Source organism: Palaemon carinicauda, chromosome 6, assembly GCF_036898095.1.
Source record: "Palaemon carinicauda isolate YSFRI2023 chromosome 6, ASM3689809v2, whole genome shotgun sequence".
NCBI lineage: Eukaryota > Metazoa > Arthropoda > Malacostraca > Decapoda > Palaemonidae > Palaemon > Palaemon carinicauda.
The window spans coordinates 28,705,187-28,723,855 of record NC_090730.1 but is presented as its reverse complement, the minus strand read 5'-3'; the positions used below and the strand labels follow the sequence as shown (position 1 = coordinate 28,723,855).

At 44.5% G+C, this 18,669-nt stretch overlaps 1 protein-coding gene across 2 annotated transcripts in view; it reads left to right on the top strand.

The window, feature by feature from the left end:
* The first annotated feature begins 5,249 nt into the window (after positions 1-5,249).
* LOC137642536 (zinc finger FYVE domain-containing protein 1-like) overlaps positions 5,250-18,669 on the top strand; it is a 164,360-nt gene continuing 150,940 nt past the window's right edge. Inside the window, exon 1 of one of the 2 annotated variants that reach the window (XM_068375172.1) lies at positions 5,250-5,696. The gene's annotated coding sequence lies outside the window, so the exon portion shown is untranslated. Of the gene's footprint in view, positions 5,809-18,669 lie in introns of both variants that reach the window. The other variant, XM_068375171.1, reaches the window with a different exon arrangement.

The following is an 18,669-nucleotide window of genomic DNA, read 5'->3' as shown; positions in this document are numbered from 1 at the left end:
TTATGGAATGATCTTCCTAACCAGGTATTTGAATCAGTAGAACTTCAAAATTTCTAAATTGCAGGATTTTTTTTTTTTTTTTTTTTTTTTTTTTTAGTGTTGATCAGGCTTACATGAGTCCTTCTATTGTTTATAGGTAGTAGGTTGGCCTGTTGAGATACTACCGCATGAGAGATATGGAGTCCTTTGACTGGCCAGACAGTACTACATTAGATCCTTCTCTCTGGTTACGGTTCTTTCTCTTTGCTTACACATACACCGAATAGTTTGGCCTATTCTTTACAGATTCTCCTCTGTCCTCATACACCTGACAACACTGAGATTACCTAACAATTCTTCTTCTCCTAAGGGGTTAACTACTGCACTGTAATTGTTCAGTGGCTACTTTCCTCTTGGTAAGGGTAGAAGAGACTCTTTAGCTATGGTAAACAGCTCTTCTAGGAGAGGGACACTCCAAAATCAAGTAATTGTTCTCTAGTCTTGGATAGTGCCATAGCCTCTGTAGCATGGTCTTCCACTGTCTTGGGTTAGAGTTCTCTTGCTTGAGGGTACACTTGGGCACACTATTCTATCTAATTTTTCTTCCTCTTGTTTTGTTAAACTTTTTATACTTTATATAGGAAATATTTATTTCAATGTTGTTATTGTTCTTAAAATATCTTATTTTTCCGTGTTTCCTTTCCTTACTGGGCTATTTTCCCTGTTGTGGCCCTTGGCTTATAGCATCTCGATTTTCCAACTAGGGTTGTAGCTTAGCAAATAATAATAATAATAATAATAATAATAATAATAATAATAATAATAATAATAATATATGAAATATCTGTTTCAATGTTGTTAATGTTTTTAAAATATTATATTTAAATTTTTCTTTACTTCTTATATCATTTATCTATTTCCTTATTTCCTTTCCTCGTGGGGCTATTTTTCCCGGTTGTAGCCTTTGGGCTTATAGCATCTTGCTTTTCCAACTTAGGTTGCAGCTTAGCTAGTAGTAATAATAATAATAATAATAATAATAATAATAATAATAATAATAATAATAATAATAATTAGGCAATCCTTATAGCCCAGTTCTTATGATTAATGGGGTAGATTATAACCTAATTATATTTCAGTGTCCCGGATATAGCTTTGAATTTTAAATCTAAACATCATTGTTATAACCATCATAAAATCTCAAGGACAATATATTTGTATCAAAATATCATTCCTGGTTTAAAACTCACTAGAAATGACAATTGGAATTTTAGACGAATCTTTCCTCTACAGCCATAATGTCAGGGCATTTTCTCAACTATCCTTCAATCAATCCTGATTAATAGCAATAAAAAACTATTTATATTATTATTTTTTCATGGAATTTTAATACTACTAAAATCTTTAAAAAAACATGCAGCAACTTTGGAAACAAAACTACAATTACAGCTCATTGATTAAATGAAATTTATATTCAATTCAATTAAGTGTTCGTATGCAACAACATTCATACCACGATGACAAACGAACTCCCAAGTTCTAACTAATCCTTCCGTGAATACCAAATTACGACGTATCTCGTAATGCCGCACACATACAGTACTTGCCTATAAAGCATGGGTACAAAATACCTATGCTTAGCCGTTAATCTTTTGTAAGCAGACGACGATGGCACGCCTGACTTAATTTCATTACGGATATAAGATAGACAACATTGGCAAAGAAGAGTATTTCAAAGATAGACGATAGAGGAAAAAGAAACTTAAATTTTACCACCACCATTCAAGCCTGGTGGTGGTAGTGCGTCAAACCCTGGGGAATGCTGAGCTATCGAACCATGCTAAACATATGATACTGGCGAAAGCTCAAGGACGTTAGCGACAAGATTGCAGTACTGGGACTATAAAAGAAACACAAAGTGACAAAGACAGGATTAATTTCAAACTTTCCTTATATTATGCGTTCTTTGGACATTTTTAATGATTGGAATAAGTATGAACCCAAATTCCTATTGCAAACTAGGGCAAAATTGATACACGTCAACACACTATGACATGAGGAAACGAAAAGGTTACAAACTTGGAGGGAAAATATCAAGATTGAACAAAGTAAAAAAAAAAAGAAAAAAATTATAAGCTAATGTCAAGAGAAAAAAATGTTTCGTGAATACATTAATTTTTAATGCGACATTCGTCGTTTCTTTATCTATAATATACAGTATATATATATATATATATATATATATATATATATATATATATATATATATATATATATATATATATATATATATATATATATATATATATATATATATATCATCCTCGCCTAGTATCGCAAAGGGTCTCGTTTAGATTTCGCCAGTCGTCTCTATCTTGAGTTTTTAAATCAATACTTCTCCATTCACCATCTCCTACTTCACGCTTCATAGTCCTCAGCCATGTAGTCCTGGGTCTCCCAACTCTTCTAGAGCCTTGTGAAGCCCAGGTCCAGGTTCAAGGTTCCTTGTTGCGCTCTCCCACAACACTGGGATTGTGGGCACACTACTAGAAGAAGAGTAGTAGGTGCAAATCGCTGCAATCTGCAGGAAATTCATTATCATTAGTTACCTCCTACACAGACAGCACACCTTACATACTATTACTTCTAACTTCCAAGGGCTGTCTAATATACCGGGCAACATTTTTAGTAGGTGTTTCTAAATTCCCCAGTTCTATGCCATTGCTTCTAAATTTTCTTAATTTATTACAGCAAAACATATCCTGCTTAGTATTATCTGCATCACTACACACTACACAAAGCCTATGCTTATCGATCCTGTTTCTATATTTTTTCTAAATAATTCTATCATATTCAACCTTGTTTTCATAATTATTACAGCTTCCTTAGTGTTTACTTCTCCTATATAATCTCTTCTTCCAGTACTATTCACAAACCTCTGTTTGGTCATCTGTTTATTATTATTATTATTATTATTTTTAAGGTCTGATGAACTAATCTCTTGGGGAGTGCAAAAAGTATGACCAAACCATTCCCATCTACCCCACGCCATGATCCCATCCACATATGACACTCGAGTAATCTTTCTTATAGTTTAATTTCTACTCCTGTCCTGTCATTTTACTCTCAATATTCTTCTGTGGGCTTTATTCTCAAATCTACAAAATCTGTTGGATATTATTTCATTTTCATACCACGACTCATGTCCATACAGTAACATTGAACTCACTAAACTGATACATACCCTGATTTTTATATGTAATTTCAGGCGATTTTATTTCCAAATTTTACTTAACATAGCCATTATCTGATTTGCTTTTATCAGTTTTTCATTAAACTCAAATTCTAAAGATCCTGTGTTAGAGATCATACCTCCTAAATATTCAAATGATTCCACCTCATTAATCCTTTCTCATTCCAATAGTACTTCATCTTCCATTGCATATTCCGTTCTCATCATCTCTGTCTTTCTTCTGTTTATCTCGAGCACAACCTCGTGTGATATTTCATGCATTCTGGTAAGCAAGCTTTGCAAGTCCTGTGGTGTTCTGCTAATAAGGACAGCGGCATCAGCATAATCTAGATTCTAGAGCAGCTAATTTCCTGTTACCAATCCAGTCCAATCCTTCTCCACCATCCCCAACTGTTCTATGCATCACAAAATCCATGAGGAGGATAAACAACAGAGGTGACAACACATTTCCTTGGAGTACTCCACTCTTCACTGGAAATTAATTTGATATATATATATATATATATATATATATATATATATATATATATATATATATATATATATATATATATATATATATATATCTTATCAGTCAAGAGACTAGAGATTGGTGACAGATCGATTTGCTGGCAATTATTAACTACAAGGATTACTTACTTGGCCGTCTTTCGGATAAAACAGTTACCAGTTACAAGATTTTTTTTTTCTTTATAGTGCTCAAACTTCCCGTGTCCTTGTAATGCGAAACGTTTAAACTATGGACAAAAGTTTTCTAGCTGAACGAACTCACACTAGTCTCACTTTATAATATGTTTTATAATTTTATTCTTTGTTAATCTATCATATATATATATATATATATATATATATATATATATATATATATATATATATATCTATATATATATATATATATATATATATATATATATATATATATATATATATATATATATATATATATATATATATATATTAATTCTCCATTGGGCTGCCCTTTGAATTTCAGCGTCTTAATTTCCAATGGTGTTAAAGTTTAGCCAATAATAATAATAATAATAATAATAATAATAATAATAATAATTTGGACTTTCTGAGGAACGATTTAACGTTTGATTGTTTAATAACGCTTTGAAGTTTGACGTATTAATATCCCATTTTATAACTTATAATTTTAAAGGAATTATGTGAAACAACCTTGATTAAATTACTTCTTATATAAATGTTTTAATGATGTTAATATTGCGCCATCAAATCGTCAATCTTGATAACTTTTGATGAGTAGAAAATTTGATAAATCTCAGAGAGAGAGAGAGAGAGAGAGAGAGAGAGAGAGAGAGAGAGAGAGAGAGAGAGAGAGAGAGAGAGAGAGAGAGAGAGCAATTTAGAGAAAGTATAGCTGCTGGGGAATGGTGATCTAGATTCTAAACAACACTATATTAGGAAAGCGTGTTTTCGTTTTCTTTCGATGTGTCCACTTGCAAACTTCTAACCCAACATATTCGTGCTAAAGTTTCTTTAAGGCTCGATAAGCAACAAATTTTTTCCCCTGGAGTTATAAAATTCCCAGCAATTGCTTTTTGTTGCTTCCACATATAAGACTGGCTTTGCGTTCATGGTAGATAATTGCCAACTTTCCTCGAGAATTTTTTGTATAGCGCTGATTTGTTAATGAGTAGCCTTGACAACATGCAATGAGAAGAGAGATTTACAGTTTACAAGTAATAAGTTACTTATAAAAAACAAACCTTTTTAATTTGTCATTGAAACTTAACGCATGGATACTGTTCCTCAGCACCACATCTTGAAAACCGAATTACGACACGTTCTGCAAAAGCAACCATAAAATGGTAACGGGTAGTCTTCATGACACACTAAAGAAGAGAGGAGGCTAGGGTGGGCTTGTGCGTCATAACTTATCGAGAAATTCAGTAAAGTGTGAGCTTACTGGCGACTGAATAATTTACTTGCGGAAACAGTGTAACCAAAAGTGCATTTTTTTCACTATTGTGTGAAATATAAGAGTTACGGTCGTTAAGTGTTCCATGTAAATGAAAGCCAGATGTAACTTACAATTGTATTTTTTTACTCCAAAATTGATTTTAAAGGAAATGAGCTAAAAAGAGTAAACCAAAGTGTTTCACGTTACTATATAAATTTTAAACATATACAAAGGCAATGATAAGTGACAATAGTGTCTAATCGATCCAGGAAAGATCATCAAATATTTTCAGTTCGAACGTGTACTTGTTGAGAATTCCCTTTTGGCACCTTTTGTCAGAAAAAAATTGTTCACTGTATAACTTTGAAAACGCTTGCTTAAAAACAAAGAAAAACGTAATTTGTGCAATTATTAATATCATCCTAGTCATGAGTTTGGTCACGTTCATTAGAACGTAGCATAAAAAGCGCCCGCGGCGCTTTGGGAGCGTTGACGTAACCCAAGGTTACTCTTCCAGCTGATCTTGGAAAATGTAAACAAGTGAGTTGAAGCTGCAGACAGGTTGTTATTTCCCCACCAAACCGTCATTAGTTCACAGTTGCAACTGTTGTTCTTCACGATAAATAGTGATCTGTGTGATGGCGTGATACAAGTAAGGGTGTAGAGTGTTTTGAGTGTGTGTCATTGATGTGATAAAAAACCAGGCCAGGAAACGAGTAAAAGTACCACAGGTCGAAGGGACAGAAGGAAGTAGCCCTCCATAATAATTCATGCTACCGTATTCAGTTGCGCCACTGTACCCTAATTACTTATTTAGGATATTTAAGTTTAATGTTTAATAATTCTGGGCTAAGCAGACAGACACTTGCTGATCTATTTTTTGACTATTTTGTGTCTTGTTGACGATATGATTGTGGCATAGACTCTTATCGTAGGTTAGTTTGTCTTATTTCCCACTAGAAAGGTGTCTTGTATAGTGTGGATTTTGTTATCATTCCTCGTAAAAGTTGTTTTTAAAAGGTATCTTTAGAATTATATTGAGGTTGCTAAAGATTAAGTTGTGTCCGAAGCCCATTGTTGGAGTGGAAGTTTTAAGGTAATCTGATTTTGGTAATTTTCTTTGTCCCATGAATTGAATTATATACTTTTGTAATATGTTAATTTAGTGTGTGGACAATGTTAGACTTATTTTGTTGTAAATTTCCATAAACAAGGTGGGGTTATAATTAATTGGCAAAATGAAATAAGATTCAACTTCTTAAAAAGGTGTAATTTTGCGTGAAAAATTTTAAACTACTTTTCTTTCAGTAATATTAATTGTTTATAAATTTATATCTATTTAATATGGATAAGCAGTACAACATAAAGTTTTCAGTAGTATATGAGAAAGAAAAGATTTAAGGTAATTTTTGTGTTTGTAGGATATACATCATGCAAAAAGATTTAACTTTATCTATGCTCTGTTTAGAAACACTTAGATGGTACAATAAGTGTGAACGCAGTGTTCTAGGTCAGTTTAGTTAAGTGGAACCGATGAATAAGGATGCAGAGCCCTAGGGTGGGTTACGTGGGAATTAATAATTTAATGTTCACCAGTGGCTATGCATTGGTAAAGATTTAAAGTGAATATTTCTATCCCAGAGCAGGGCGGCAATGCATCTAACTCTGTGCTTTGTGCTATTACTGAAGGATCTTTGCAGTACAGTATGTATTGTAACGAACCTCAAAGACATGTTATCGATGAAAGATCCTCAGAACAACTAGTTTATTTAACGAATAACACATTTAGGCCCGAGGTCCACCTTTTTTTTATTCTAATACAGTATCTTTAACTTTTGCTCCTATTTCCATAACCTTTGTTCTTGTTTCCTCTCTTCCATCATGCTGTCTAACCTCTTGATTGTGGTATATAATGGTATAGTTTATTCCTACACATAATACAGACCTTTAATAGGAATATGACTACAACAAAGTGAAACGGCCATTAAGCTTTTAATGAGGTACTCAAGATGCAACTGGCTGTTGGGTGATGGATAGGCCCTACCCTCCCAACAGGTAGCACGACCTTCACTTAAACTTCGGCTGCTGGAGATTGGTGATATACTTATCGGCATCTGTATCTGGCTGTTTTAATCATTATCTTTTTCTTTCAGTATGAATAATTGGTTTGTTCCACAACTGGAATACAAAGCTACGCTATTTATTTAGGGGCATTACTTTCGGCGAAGCTGAAATGATGAGTCATTAAAATTTAGCGAGGGTTAAATACCCATACCGCTGGTTAGCGGGGATGGTTGGGGGTTGGGTAGCTAGCTGCCGCTCCTTCTCACACGCTGGTGATTTAGCTCACTTTGCTTTTGGCTTGGATGGTGTACGGTGTTTGCCGTTCGCCATCCTTCGCCGTTATAATTGGACTGTCATTAATTCTTTTGTGCTTTCTCTTTGTATTAGTGTGTGTGTTAAGTTTTGCAACCATGCACAATTGCCCTGGACTTGATGGCTGGTCTTGCAGAACCTTCATGTCGGCCATGGAAACCAATCGCTAGACCCTTTGTCCCGCCTTCAGAAGTCAACGGTGTGCTAGTGGTAATTAGAGTATTGAGTGTCGGGAGTGGTCTGCCTCCCAGTGGGAGAGGTTTAGGTGACGACGGAAGAAGTCCAAGCGGGATATTTATTCTTTGAAGGTTCATTTGAAGGGAAGAAAACCCAAGACCTCTTCTTCCGTCTCCCGACCTTCCTCCGAAGCTCCTACTCGTTCGACCTCTTCCGAAAGATTGTCGAGTAGTAGCGTAGACCCTTTTATTTGTGGCCAACCCCAGTCCTCGAGAGATGGTGTTGCTTCCTCTAGTGAAGCGTCCCCACCTTTCCCCCCGGGTGAGGCCTCGTCTATGTCTATGTCTTCTGTTTTGCAGGTGTGGTCGTCCTTTGGGCTTCCGGATCCGCCCTCCAAGGACTCCTTGCTGCAGCTCATCCTTCGTGGTGTGAGTGTGCAGCCGTCATCTTCGACTTCGGAGGTGGATCCTCTTGCGCACGTCGACGTCGTGGAGTCAGAGGCGTCTTCTGTGACTTCTCCCAATGCCCCTGTCCCTCCAGACTCTCCAGCTGTTGCTGCCGACTTAGTTCTCCCCGTTTGTGATCATCCTTTGAGGGGGAAACTTAGTTCTACATCTGTCATCTGTCTCTCCTGCGAGTGTTTCTCCCCCGTCTCTTGTAGAGACTCCTCTTTGGAGAACTGCTGCTGCTCATGGTCAGCTTGGTGAGCCAATGGCCCCTAAAGGGCGTCTCCGTCGCAGAGCTCGCCTTAGAGGTTGTCCTTCACCATCGGTGAAAAGGCGCCTCTTTGGCTCTTCTGCCTCGTCGTCGCAGCCGTCCTCCGTAGAGGAGTCTCCACTTCAGTCGGCTCCTGTCCCTTGGCCTTCGCCTGTTCCTGGACCTTTTCCCGACGATGCTGCTGCTAGTCCTTGGACTTCGGTCCTGGACTCTTCTGTGGATCGTTCCAAAGAGTACACCCTGGTTCCTGATTGTCCTACTAGCTGACCTGCGTCACCGTTCTTGTTTCCGGTACAGCCTCCTGAGGCCCTACCTAAGTCTGCAGCTGCGCGCTAGCGCCCTGCAGTTTATCGTGCTCACCATCATCTCGTCAGCGTCAGCCTGCTCCTTCACACTTTCCAGAGCGCCTGCACTCTCCAGCTCATCAGCGCGCTCTACAACGCTTTGGCGTTCGCCTGACCTACAGCTTTCTCCTACTCGTCCTCAGCATTGTCCAATGCCCCAGCGATCTATCGATTGCTGGCGCTCTCTAGCGCAGCCTCGCTGTTCTAGGGAGCAACGTTTGCCAGCTCGCCAGTGCTCACCAGTCAACCTACGCTCGCCAGCGCTCACCAGTCAACCTTTGCTCGCCAGCGGCACTGTGCTCTCCAACTCGAGCTCATCAGTGCTCACCAAAACCACAGCACACTCCTGCGCAACCTCGGTCTTTGGCTCGTCAACACACTCCTGCATGACAGCGCTCTCCAGTGCTGAAGCTTTCACCAGCTCTTTAGCAACCTCCGGCTCGCTGGCACTCTGCAGCTCGCCAGCACTCTCCTGTGCACCTGCATTCTCCAGTAGATGCTCTCCAGCAACCTCCTGCACGCCTGTGCCTCCTGCTCATTCTAAGGTGATGGTACAACACCCTGCGCAGCATCTTATTGCACGCCAACGCTCTCCTGCCCATTCTAGGGAGACTGCGCAACACTCTGCACAGGGCCTTACAGCGCACCAATGCTCTCCTGCCCGTGGTTATGAGCAGGTTCTCCAGGCAAAGGAACATCGTATCGACCGGTCACCATCGCCTCGTTCCCATCCTCGTAAACACGTGCGCCGGGGAAAGGGGAACGAACCTCCACAGAAGGGCTCAGGATCCCGAAGCTGCCTTCTTCTAAAGTGGACCCACCCACAGCGGAGACTCCTCGCTGGGAATCTTCGGTTCTTTTTGCTTCAGGGGATTTCTCTGACAGTGCGTCAGTCAGTCGGCAGCCGTGGTTCAGTGCTAGGATTAGAGCAGTAGTACAAGCATCCAAACCTGCTCTGTCTGGCCACTCTTCGTAGCATCTTACAGCTCCAGCAGACCTTCTGCAAGGAACCATGGCTCCTTCTCCCCTGAAGAGGAAGAGAGGAGTCTTGGACACGGTCACTTCCCAGAGGGTAAAGCTGACTGCTATTAGACCATTGAGGTCTGCTCCCCCTGCATCTTCCATCGGATACTCTCCTACCTCACCTCTGTCGAGGAGTCGCTTGAGGAAAGTCTTTCCATACTTCCACCTCCGGAGGAAGTCTCCCCTCGTGTGCAGAGGTCTCCACCCCCGACGGAAGTCAGGTGGGACACGGCATCTCGGCCTTCGATGTTGGGAGTCCTACCTCCTTCCCCAGATGGACTCCAAGACTTCTGAAGTCTGCTTCAAGGACTTCTAAGTCTACAGAAACAGCCCGTCACTTAAGGGATGTCCACGACCCACCCCGAGAAGAGCTCTCGGGGGACGGAAGAAGGAGACTTCGCTTCAAGTCCAATGTCGGAAGGAGAGCAGAAAGAGACAGAACATGCATTCTGGTAGGTTCTTAGCATCATTTTTGAATTGTTGAGTAATATATTGCTAAGAGTTTTTGTTGATGGGTACCATAGTTAATGTAGGAATGTGATATTTGGTGTTCCTCAGGGTAGTGTCCTGGGCCCATTACTTTTCATACTGCCTATATATAGTGCACATATGAAGTTTGGCCTGGAAAACAATTTCGTTGCACGTGCAGATGACACAGGTACTGCTCACTTTGCATCATTTCTATCTGAATGATGGCCTAGGGTTGCTGAATCCCTTAATAGAGATCTAGCCAAAATTTGTGCATAGTGCAAATTATGGGGTATGAAGCTGAACCCATACAAAACTCGGAAAGTATGCTTGAAAGTAGATCGAGGACAGTGGTTCCTTCGCATAAGATCTCTGCATTTATAATGTGTCTTTAACTCTATATGATTCCCTTATAATTTAGGTGTGATTCTTAATTGCAAATTTCTTGAGAAACACATTCTCTCTGTTTCTTGTTCAGTTGCACAAATAATTAAGTTATTGAGAAAGCTTTTTTTTTTTTCTAGATTTTTGGTCAGCAAATACTGACCTGAGTAAAGTACTTGTGTTTGTAAAGTTGGGAAAAATACAAATAATATCCAAATTTTTTATTTTAATTCTTTCATTCTACCTTGTTTTCAGTATTGTTCTCCTGTGAGGTCTTCAACTGCCGTCTCTCATCCTAATTTGTTGGACGAAAACTTGCAGTGTATTAAATTTCTTATTTCTGATCTGAATATTGATCACTGGCACTGTCGTTCAGCTAGTTCTTTGTGTATGTTGCATAAGATCTTTCATAATTCTGACCATCCTTTGCATTCTGAGCTTCCTAGACTGTACCTTCTTGGGCGTAGTACTAGATATGAAGTTAGTTCTATTAGTCGATGTTTTCTCCATCATAAGACAAAATACTACATAGTACTCTAGAAGTTTTTATTCTAGCTGTGACCAGATTGTGGGATGATTTTCCTAATCAAGCCGTTGAAATTTTAGCACTTCAGAAGTTCAAACTTGCGGGCGAGTATTTTCTTTGTTGATGAGGCAGACAGTTATATATGACATTTATTTAATTTTGTTACCGATTTTAAGATATTTTAGTGTATAGTTTCTATTCATTACTGTGGATTTAGTTTATTTAGTTCCTTATTTCCTTTCTGCACTGGGCTAAATTTCCTTGTTGTAGTCCTTGGGCTTATAGCATTCGGATTTTCACACCAGTGCTGTAGCTTAGCTAGTAATAATAATAATTATATCCAACATACTAATTCCTTTCAGGCAGCATGAGTGATGCTATCCTATCCCTCGTGTGTGTGGCCGACAACAACGATGTCGACAATGTGAGCTAGAGGGAGGTTTTCCTTGGATATCGCTGGTGGTCTGTCGGCAGAAGGACGAGCAGGAGTGGCTTCCCCCAAAGAGGGTGGAAGGAAGAGAAAGAGGGTGGAAGGACGAGCAGGAGTGGGTTCCTCCAAAGAGGGTGGAAGGACGAGCAAGAGTGGTTTCCTCCAAAGAGGGTGGAAGGATGAGCAAGAGTGGCTTTCTCCAAAGAGGGTGGAAGGATGAGCAAGAGTGGCTTTCTCCAAAGAGGGTGGAAGGAGGAGCAAGAGTGGCTTTCTTCAGAGTGCATTAGTTCAAAGAAACACCGACCCTAGACTTGCTAGCGATTCTTGCGCAGTGTCGCGCACCCAACCACTGATCGAGATGGGCGGGCGAGTTCCTCTGCCTGACGAAGTTTGCACGTTCTCTTATCTATGCACCATGCTCACCATTGTGACTTCGTTAGGCCCTTCTCGCCAGCGTGTCATCTTTTAACATTGCAAGTATCACAGGTGAACACTACCTTGGCAGCTCACCACCCCTCGCCAGCGCACTACTCGCAAATGGCAGTACAGGGAATACAAGTTGGTTCCACCTTACCTGCTTGCACCTGTACAGGTGTTTGCCATGGTTCACTGCGCAAGCGCTCGCCTCACCAGCGTTCACCTCAGCAACGTGATTGTGTTCTTACGGTACTGCTGCTTTGGTAGCATTCACTACTCCCGCTTTCCACTCTACTACGGGGGGTGGAAAGAACAAGGTCGTTTGCTATTGACAGGCTGACCGCTCTCGCTATCTTATGTAATTGGGAGGAGGCCTACAGAGCAGGTGGCAGAGGTGGGTGTTCCACGGTGCCAAACCTTGGTCAGTTTCCGTCCTCAGAGCAGGATACCATGTCCCGTTCGCTCTGTCTTTCCCTCCTCTAACTCTACATCCAGCGATGTCGCTGTCCTACACGAGAGGATCCTGGAAGGAACAGGCCCTTCAGGCCAAAGTCCAGACCATGTTGAAAACGGATGCTCTCTTAGAGGTCCTAGACTAGTCCCCAGGTTTCTAAGGTTGTGTCATTTTTATAAAGAAGGCATCTGGAGGCTGGAAATAGACCTTTCAGCCTTGAATGAGTTTGTCCAACGAACTCCGTTCAAGATGGAGACGGTCAGTATAGGCGACAGACCGATAGGCGTTGTGATAGTGCTGAATCTCAAGGGCGCGTATTACGAGTCCCCTTTCATCCATCGTCAAGCAAGTACCTAAGGTTCACTCTAAATGACAAGATACTGTATAACAATTCAAGGTGCTGGGTTTTGGCCTGTCTACAGTGCCCCAGGTGTTCACATGGGTGTTCTCCTAAGTGTCCACCTGGGCGCACAAGAATGGCATTCGTCTCTGTTGTAATGTAGACAATTGGCTGATTATTGCAGACTCAAGGGAGACCCTTTTCCTCTATTGAGATAGACTTCTCAAATTTTGCCACAATCTGGGTATTGTGGTAAATCATGGGAAATCCTCTCTGCAGCTGTCTTAAGATCTGGTATATCTATGAATGAAATTAGACACCAAACTAGTCAGTCTTTCCATCCAAAGATAAAATAGAGAGACTGAAACAGGCATCTCACCCATTTCTGTCCTAGGACATGCTACCAGCACATCAGGGGAGTGGACCTTCTCTCTCCTCCTGAATTGATGCACTTCACAGGTGCATCAAAAGAAGGGTTGGCGCCTCCCCTGTTGAACCACCTGACCTCTGGACTCTTGTCTGAGTCCAGGCGACAGTGCCACATTAACCTACTAGAAATGAGGGCAGCCTTTTTGCTCTTCAAGCAATTCCATCAGTTCCTTATTCGCAACTAAGAAGAAGGAGGCGCCCAAACGGTCTCCTAGGAAGTCGTTTATCAGCTCACCCTTGACGTCGCCTTCAGAGAGAGGTTCTCCTTCCCCTTCCCCTACCCAGAGTAGGGGGTGAGGTAAGTCCGTTGTGGGGAAACGTCCCATTGCCGTTCCCCATGAATCTGATATCGGGGATGCTAATTGTGTTGTGCCTATGCAGACGAGTGGGGGGTCTGCTAGTGTGGCGGAAGTGTGTTCCGTGGACAAGGTTCTGGTGCCCGCAGGACCCGTCTCCAGTGAAGACCCAGTGTGGGGGAGGTCAAAGACAGCTCCTTCCCCCCCCATCATGGCAGTGTTTTGCAGGAACAGCGGTTTCCGGGGGCAGGCGTGCTCTTCAGACCCCGACTCCATTGTGTGGACGGCGCCAAGGTTACCCGTGCGGCAAGAAGAGGAGTTTGCGGGCTTGTTTGCCTCTCTAGGGGCACTACGCACGCCCCGGCGCCCTTGGCTTCGCTACCGCCGGACTTATGCAGCCCATCACACTGGTAGCACAATCACGAACTCCTAGGTTAGTGGCAGAAGACACGGAGGACTCAGACAGGTCCTCGTCCTACAGTTCGTCACCGTCGGAGGATTCCAGCAGCCGGGAGGTGAGAAGGAAGAGGAAGAGGTCTAAGAGGAAGAAGGTGAGCTCATACGCAGGTCCTTCAAGGGAGAAGGCCAAGATCACGAGAAGGAAGAATAAGAAGAGGAATTCTTCTAAGAGGAAGTATATTAAAGTGGCTTTTCCTCCTTGCAGGTTGAGCAGGGCTCCTGTTGCTCCAGTGCCTGCCTCGGTGGCCGCTGGAGCCGCTTCCGCGCCCTTGCCCAGTGACTCTTCGGCTCCGTCCGCCCGTCGGATGCAGCCGTTGGCACACTTCAACTTTGCCTTGCCTTTGCCCGGCAAGTCACCGGCTCCATCCGTCCTGCGGAGGCAGCCGCGGGCACGACCCAACAGCATGGCTCCCATGTCCTTTGTCTCACCAGCTCCGTCCAAGATACGGTTGCAGCCGCTGGCACAACAAGGCAGTTACTCTCCACGGATGTCCCCGGGAGGGGGTAGACCCATGACAGCTACCTCCACCCCGGCGGCTTCATCCGTGACGGAGGCAGCCGCTCCATCGAGCCGGCCTGAAGTAAGGGATACGTCCTCCCCTGCGGATCCATCCGTGATCGAGGATGCAGCCGACACGGAGGATCAAGTGGTAGAGGGTTTGTTGGACACCGGCGAGTGTTCCCCAGATGAAGTGTCCTCCTACAGGAAGGTCCTGGCTCTTATCTGACACCATCACAGATTAGACGAGCCTACACCATCGTCAGAGCAGGCTTGGCTTTCGGGAATTGGGAGGATGGTAGACAATCCGGTGCAGCAGAAGCCATCCTTGACCCTACCCCTAGTGCCCGACGTAGCCCTGGGCATGGAAGATGTCGACCGATTTGTAGCAGGGCATAATAACTCCCTAAGATCCCAAGGGTCCTTCAAGCTCCTGCCTGGACTAAGGACCCAGAAAATGTTTTATGTGCCGGTTGGCCGTCATGCAGGACCCCCGCACCTTAGAAGAAGCTGTCGCAACCTTAAACCAGGGCAATACAGATGAAAGGAGCCTTACTGCCCCAGTGGTCTTCTCTCAAGCGGAGGTCGCCATGATGGAGGACACTTCACAGAGATATCGTAAACGTTACCTCCTGGCTGGACTGGGGGGCATGCACCCTGGCAGGGTTCCAGCTATCCCACGACTTATCAGTGCCGGAAAATCAGGCCCTACTGCAGGAACTCATCTGTTCGGGAGGGAAAGCTATGAAATTCCTTACTTTCCAGTCATTGGCCCAGACGGCAAATTGGGTGTTAAGGAGGAGGGATAGTCCTTAACAGGCTTCCCTGTAGACTTCCCGAACGTGAGGCGAAGTTTCTAGGAAATGCTCCGGTGTGGGGTGAGACAGTGTTCCCCCTTCAGGCAGTAGCGGAAATGATGGAGAGAGTGGGCAAGCTTAAGGACTTGTCGGAGCCCAGACAGACAGCGGCAAGACGTCTTCCCCATAGGAGACCATCTGTGGATGGGGCCTACCCACCTACGCCACCGGCTAGACAGGAGGCCCCCTCCCCTTCCTGGCATCAATCTCAATGGCCCTCCTGCAGGAGTGGTGCCCCAGCCCTGTCCTCCTTTAGGCAGAAGTATTCAGGCTGAAGGTGAGGTTGCTCAAAGGAGATAGGAAGAGAGGCCCCCTACACCTTCCCACACCTCAGGTGGGGAGATGCCTCAAACGTTATTGGCAAGCAAGGCGGGACAACGGTGCGGACCCGTGGTCCGTGACAGTCCTCAGGGAGGGATACAGGATTCCCTTCCGGTCGGAACCGCCCCCTCTGATCCCCGAACATGAGGCGGAATGGCTGGTACCCAAAGATCACAAGAAGAGAGCAGCCTTGCAGGAAGAGGTGTCAGCCATGTTGAACAAGGGAGCGCTGCAACCCGTCCAGGAATCGTTCCCAGGGTTCTACAGCAGGCTCTTCCTGGTAGAGAAAGCTACGGGAGGCTGGAGGCTAGTCATCGACCTCTCGGCCCTGAACAAGTTTTATCAAAAAGACGTCCTTCAAGATGGACACGCCGAAGTCGGTGCTGGCAGCCTTGAGAGAAGGGGATTTCTTGATGTCCCTGGATCTCAAGGATGCCTACTTTCAGATCCCCGTACACCCCTCCAGCAGGAAGTTCCTCAGAGTGAAGTGGGGATCCCAGTCTCAACAGTTCAAGACCCTCTGCTTCGGCCTGTCAATGGCTCCTCAGGTGTTCACGAGGGTGTTCACCGTAGTATCAGCTTGGGCACACAAACAGGGCATCAGGCTGATCAGATATCTAGACAACTGGTTGCTATTTTCAGCCTCAGAGGCAGCCTTAAAGGAGCAGGGGGCGAAACTATAACAGTTCTGCAGAGATCTAGGGATCACCATCAACTTAGATAAGTCCTAGTTAGTCCCCACCACCAGGATGACATTCCTAGGGATGGTCGTGGACTCCCAGTTAGCGAAGGCTTTCCCTTCTCAGGAGAGGCTGAACAACCTGGATCAAGTCATACAACCATTCCTGACAAATACACCAATGAGAGCCAAGGATTGGCAGAGACTCGTGGGACACCTGGTCTCGTTGGAGAAGTTGGTTCCTCAGGGGAGACTCCAGCTGGGGCCAGTCCAATGGAACCTGAAGGACCTCTGGTCACTGGGGGACCCTCCTCAGAACTTAGTCAAGATGACTCCGGCCTCCAGAAACATGCTCCTCTGGTGGTCCGACAGGGAGAATACCCTAAAGGGAGTACTGTTCGCGTCCGCTTCTCCAGAGATGTTGCTCTTCACAGATGGATCAAAGGAGGGGTGGGGAGCCCTTCTACTCAAAGAGACGGCAGAGGGAAAGTGGTCCCTGGAGGAGAAGACCCTCCACGTAAACCTGCTCGAGCTCCTAGCAGTTCTAAAGGCCCTCGCAGCGTTCGCCCATCTACTTCAGGGAAACTCAGTAGCCCTCATGTGCGACAACGCCACCGTGGTGGCATACATAAAGAAGCAAGAAGGCTTGAGATCAAGGGAACTGTGCGACATCACGTCTCAGATCCTGGAATGGGCTGAGAAGAACCACATCGTTCTCACAGCCAGGTTTATTCCGGGGAAGAGAAACGTACTGGCCGACAGCCTCAGCAGGGCAGGACAAGTAGTTGGGTCGGAATGATATTTACATCCGCAAGTAGCACAGGAGGTCCTCCATTTGTGGGGTTCACCAGTAATAGACCTGTTCGCCACGAGGCTCAATGCTCAGCTACCCGTTTTCTGTTCTCCTGTGCCAGACCCGACAGTAGCGTTCGAGGACGCCTTCCAGCACTCTTGGGACGGTCTCGACTTATACGCCTTTCCCCCCTTCGGGATTCTCCGGCAGGTACTCAACAGGCTCAAACAGTCAAGGGTAATGCCCTGGTGGCCGGAGAGGGAGTGGTTCGCGGATCTACAGGACCTGCCCACACTCCCTCCGTGGCCCCTTCCAGTAAGGGAAGATCTACTACACCAGCCTCACTTTCGAAGGCTTCTCGAAAACCCTCAGTGCCTTCAGCTACACACGTGGAGGTTATCAAGCGCCTGTTAAGGAAGGATGGATTCCCGGAGAAGACAGCTGCAAGGATGTCAGGGTATCTTCGAAAGTCCTCGTGCGTGGTGTACCAGGCCAAGTGGGCCACATTCGTGAAGTGGTGGGCCTCACAGAACCTGAGACCCTTAGATGTATCAGTCCACAGGATTGCAGACTTCCTGGTTCACTTAGGGACGACTTGGGGGTCTCCATTCCAGCTATCAAAGGTGTCCGTGCGGCCCTGGGGCAAGTTTTTCAACTCGGAGGCATTGACCTGGGGGCCTCTCGCCAGATCTCCATGCTCATCAGGAGTTTCGAGCAGTCTTGTTCCCCACACGCCTCTAGGGTTCCGCAGTGGGACGTGGCTAAGGTTCTCAAGTCTTTAACAAGGCTTCCCTTCGAACCCCTTAAAGACTTTCTGGATAAAGACCTCACTCTCAAGACAGTGTTCTTACTAGCTCTAGCCTCAGCAAAGCGTGTGAGTGAGCTCCACGGTTTGCCCTTCAAGGTCTCGCACTCGAAAGGGTGGAAGGAACTGTCCTTCAAGTTTCTACCCGAATTTGTGGCCAAAACCCAGAACCCAGCAGTTGCGGACCCAAGGTTCGAGAAGTTCTCAGTTCCGGCAATCCCTCACTCAGACAACCCGGAAGACTTTCTCCTGTGTCCAGTGAGAACAATCAGAAAATACCTTAGTAGTACAGCCAAATTCAGGCCAGCCATCAAAAGTCTGTTTGTCTCTTCAGGCCCAGTGAAGAGGGCAGTGTGTAAGAACACGATCTCCTCCTGGCTTCGGCAAGTCATCAAGAAAGCTTACGACATTGATGGGTCTGCGGATCCTAGTACCCCGTGACCCCATGATATTAGGGGCTTTAGCACTTCTTTGGCCTTTGATAGCAACATGACAGTGGGCCAAATCATGCGAGCAGGTACTTGGTCCAGGCAGTCCACCTTTAGGGCCCACTGCCTGAAAGACTACGAGGAAATCCCTGTATTCCTTCTCCATTGTGCCAGTAATTTCCGCCATGCAGCAAGTGTAAAGCTAAAGGCTCCTGGTAGCATGAGGGAAGTAATCGCAAGCGACACAAGTTTCCTCCTTACTCCCCCTTATCCTTGCTACCCTTTTTCCCC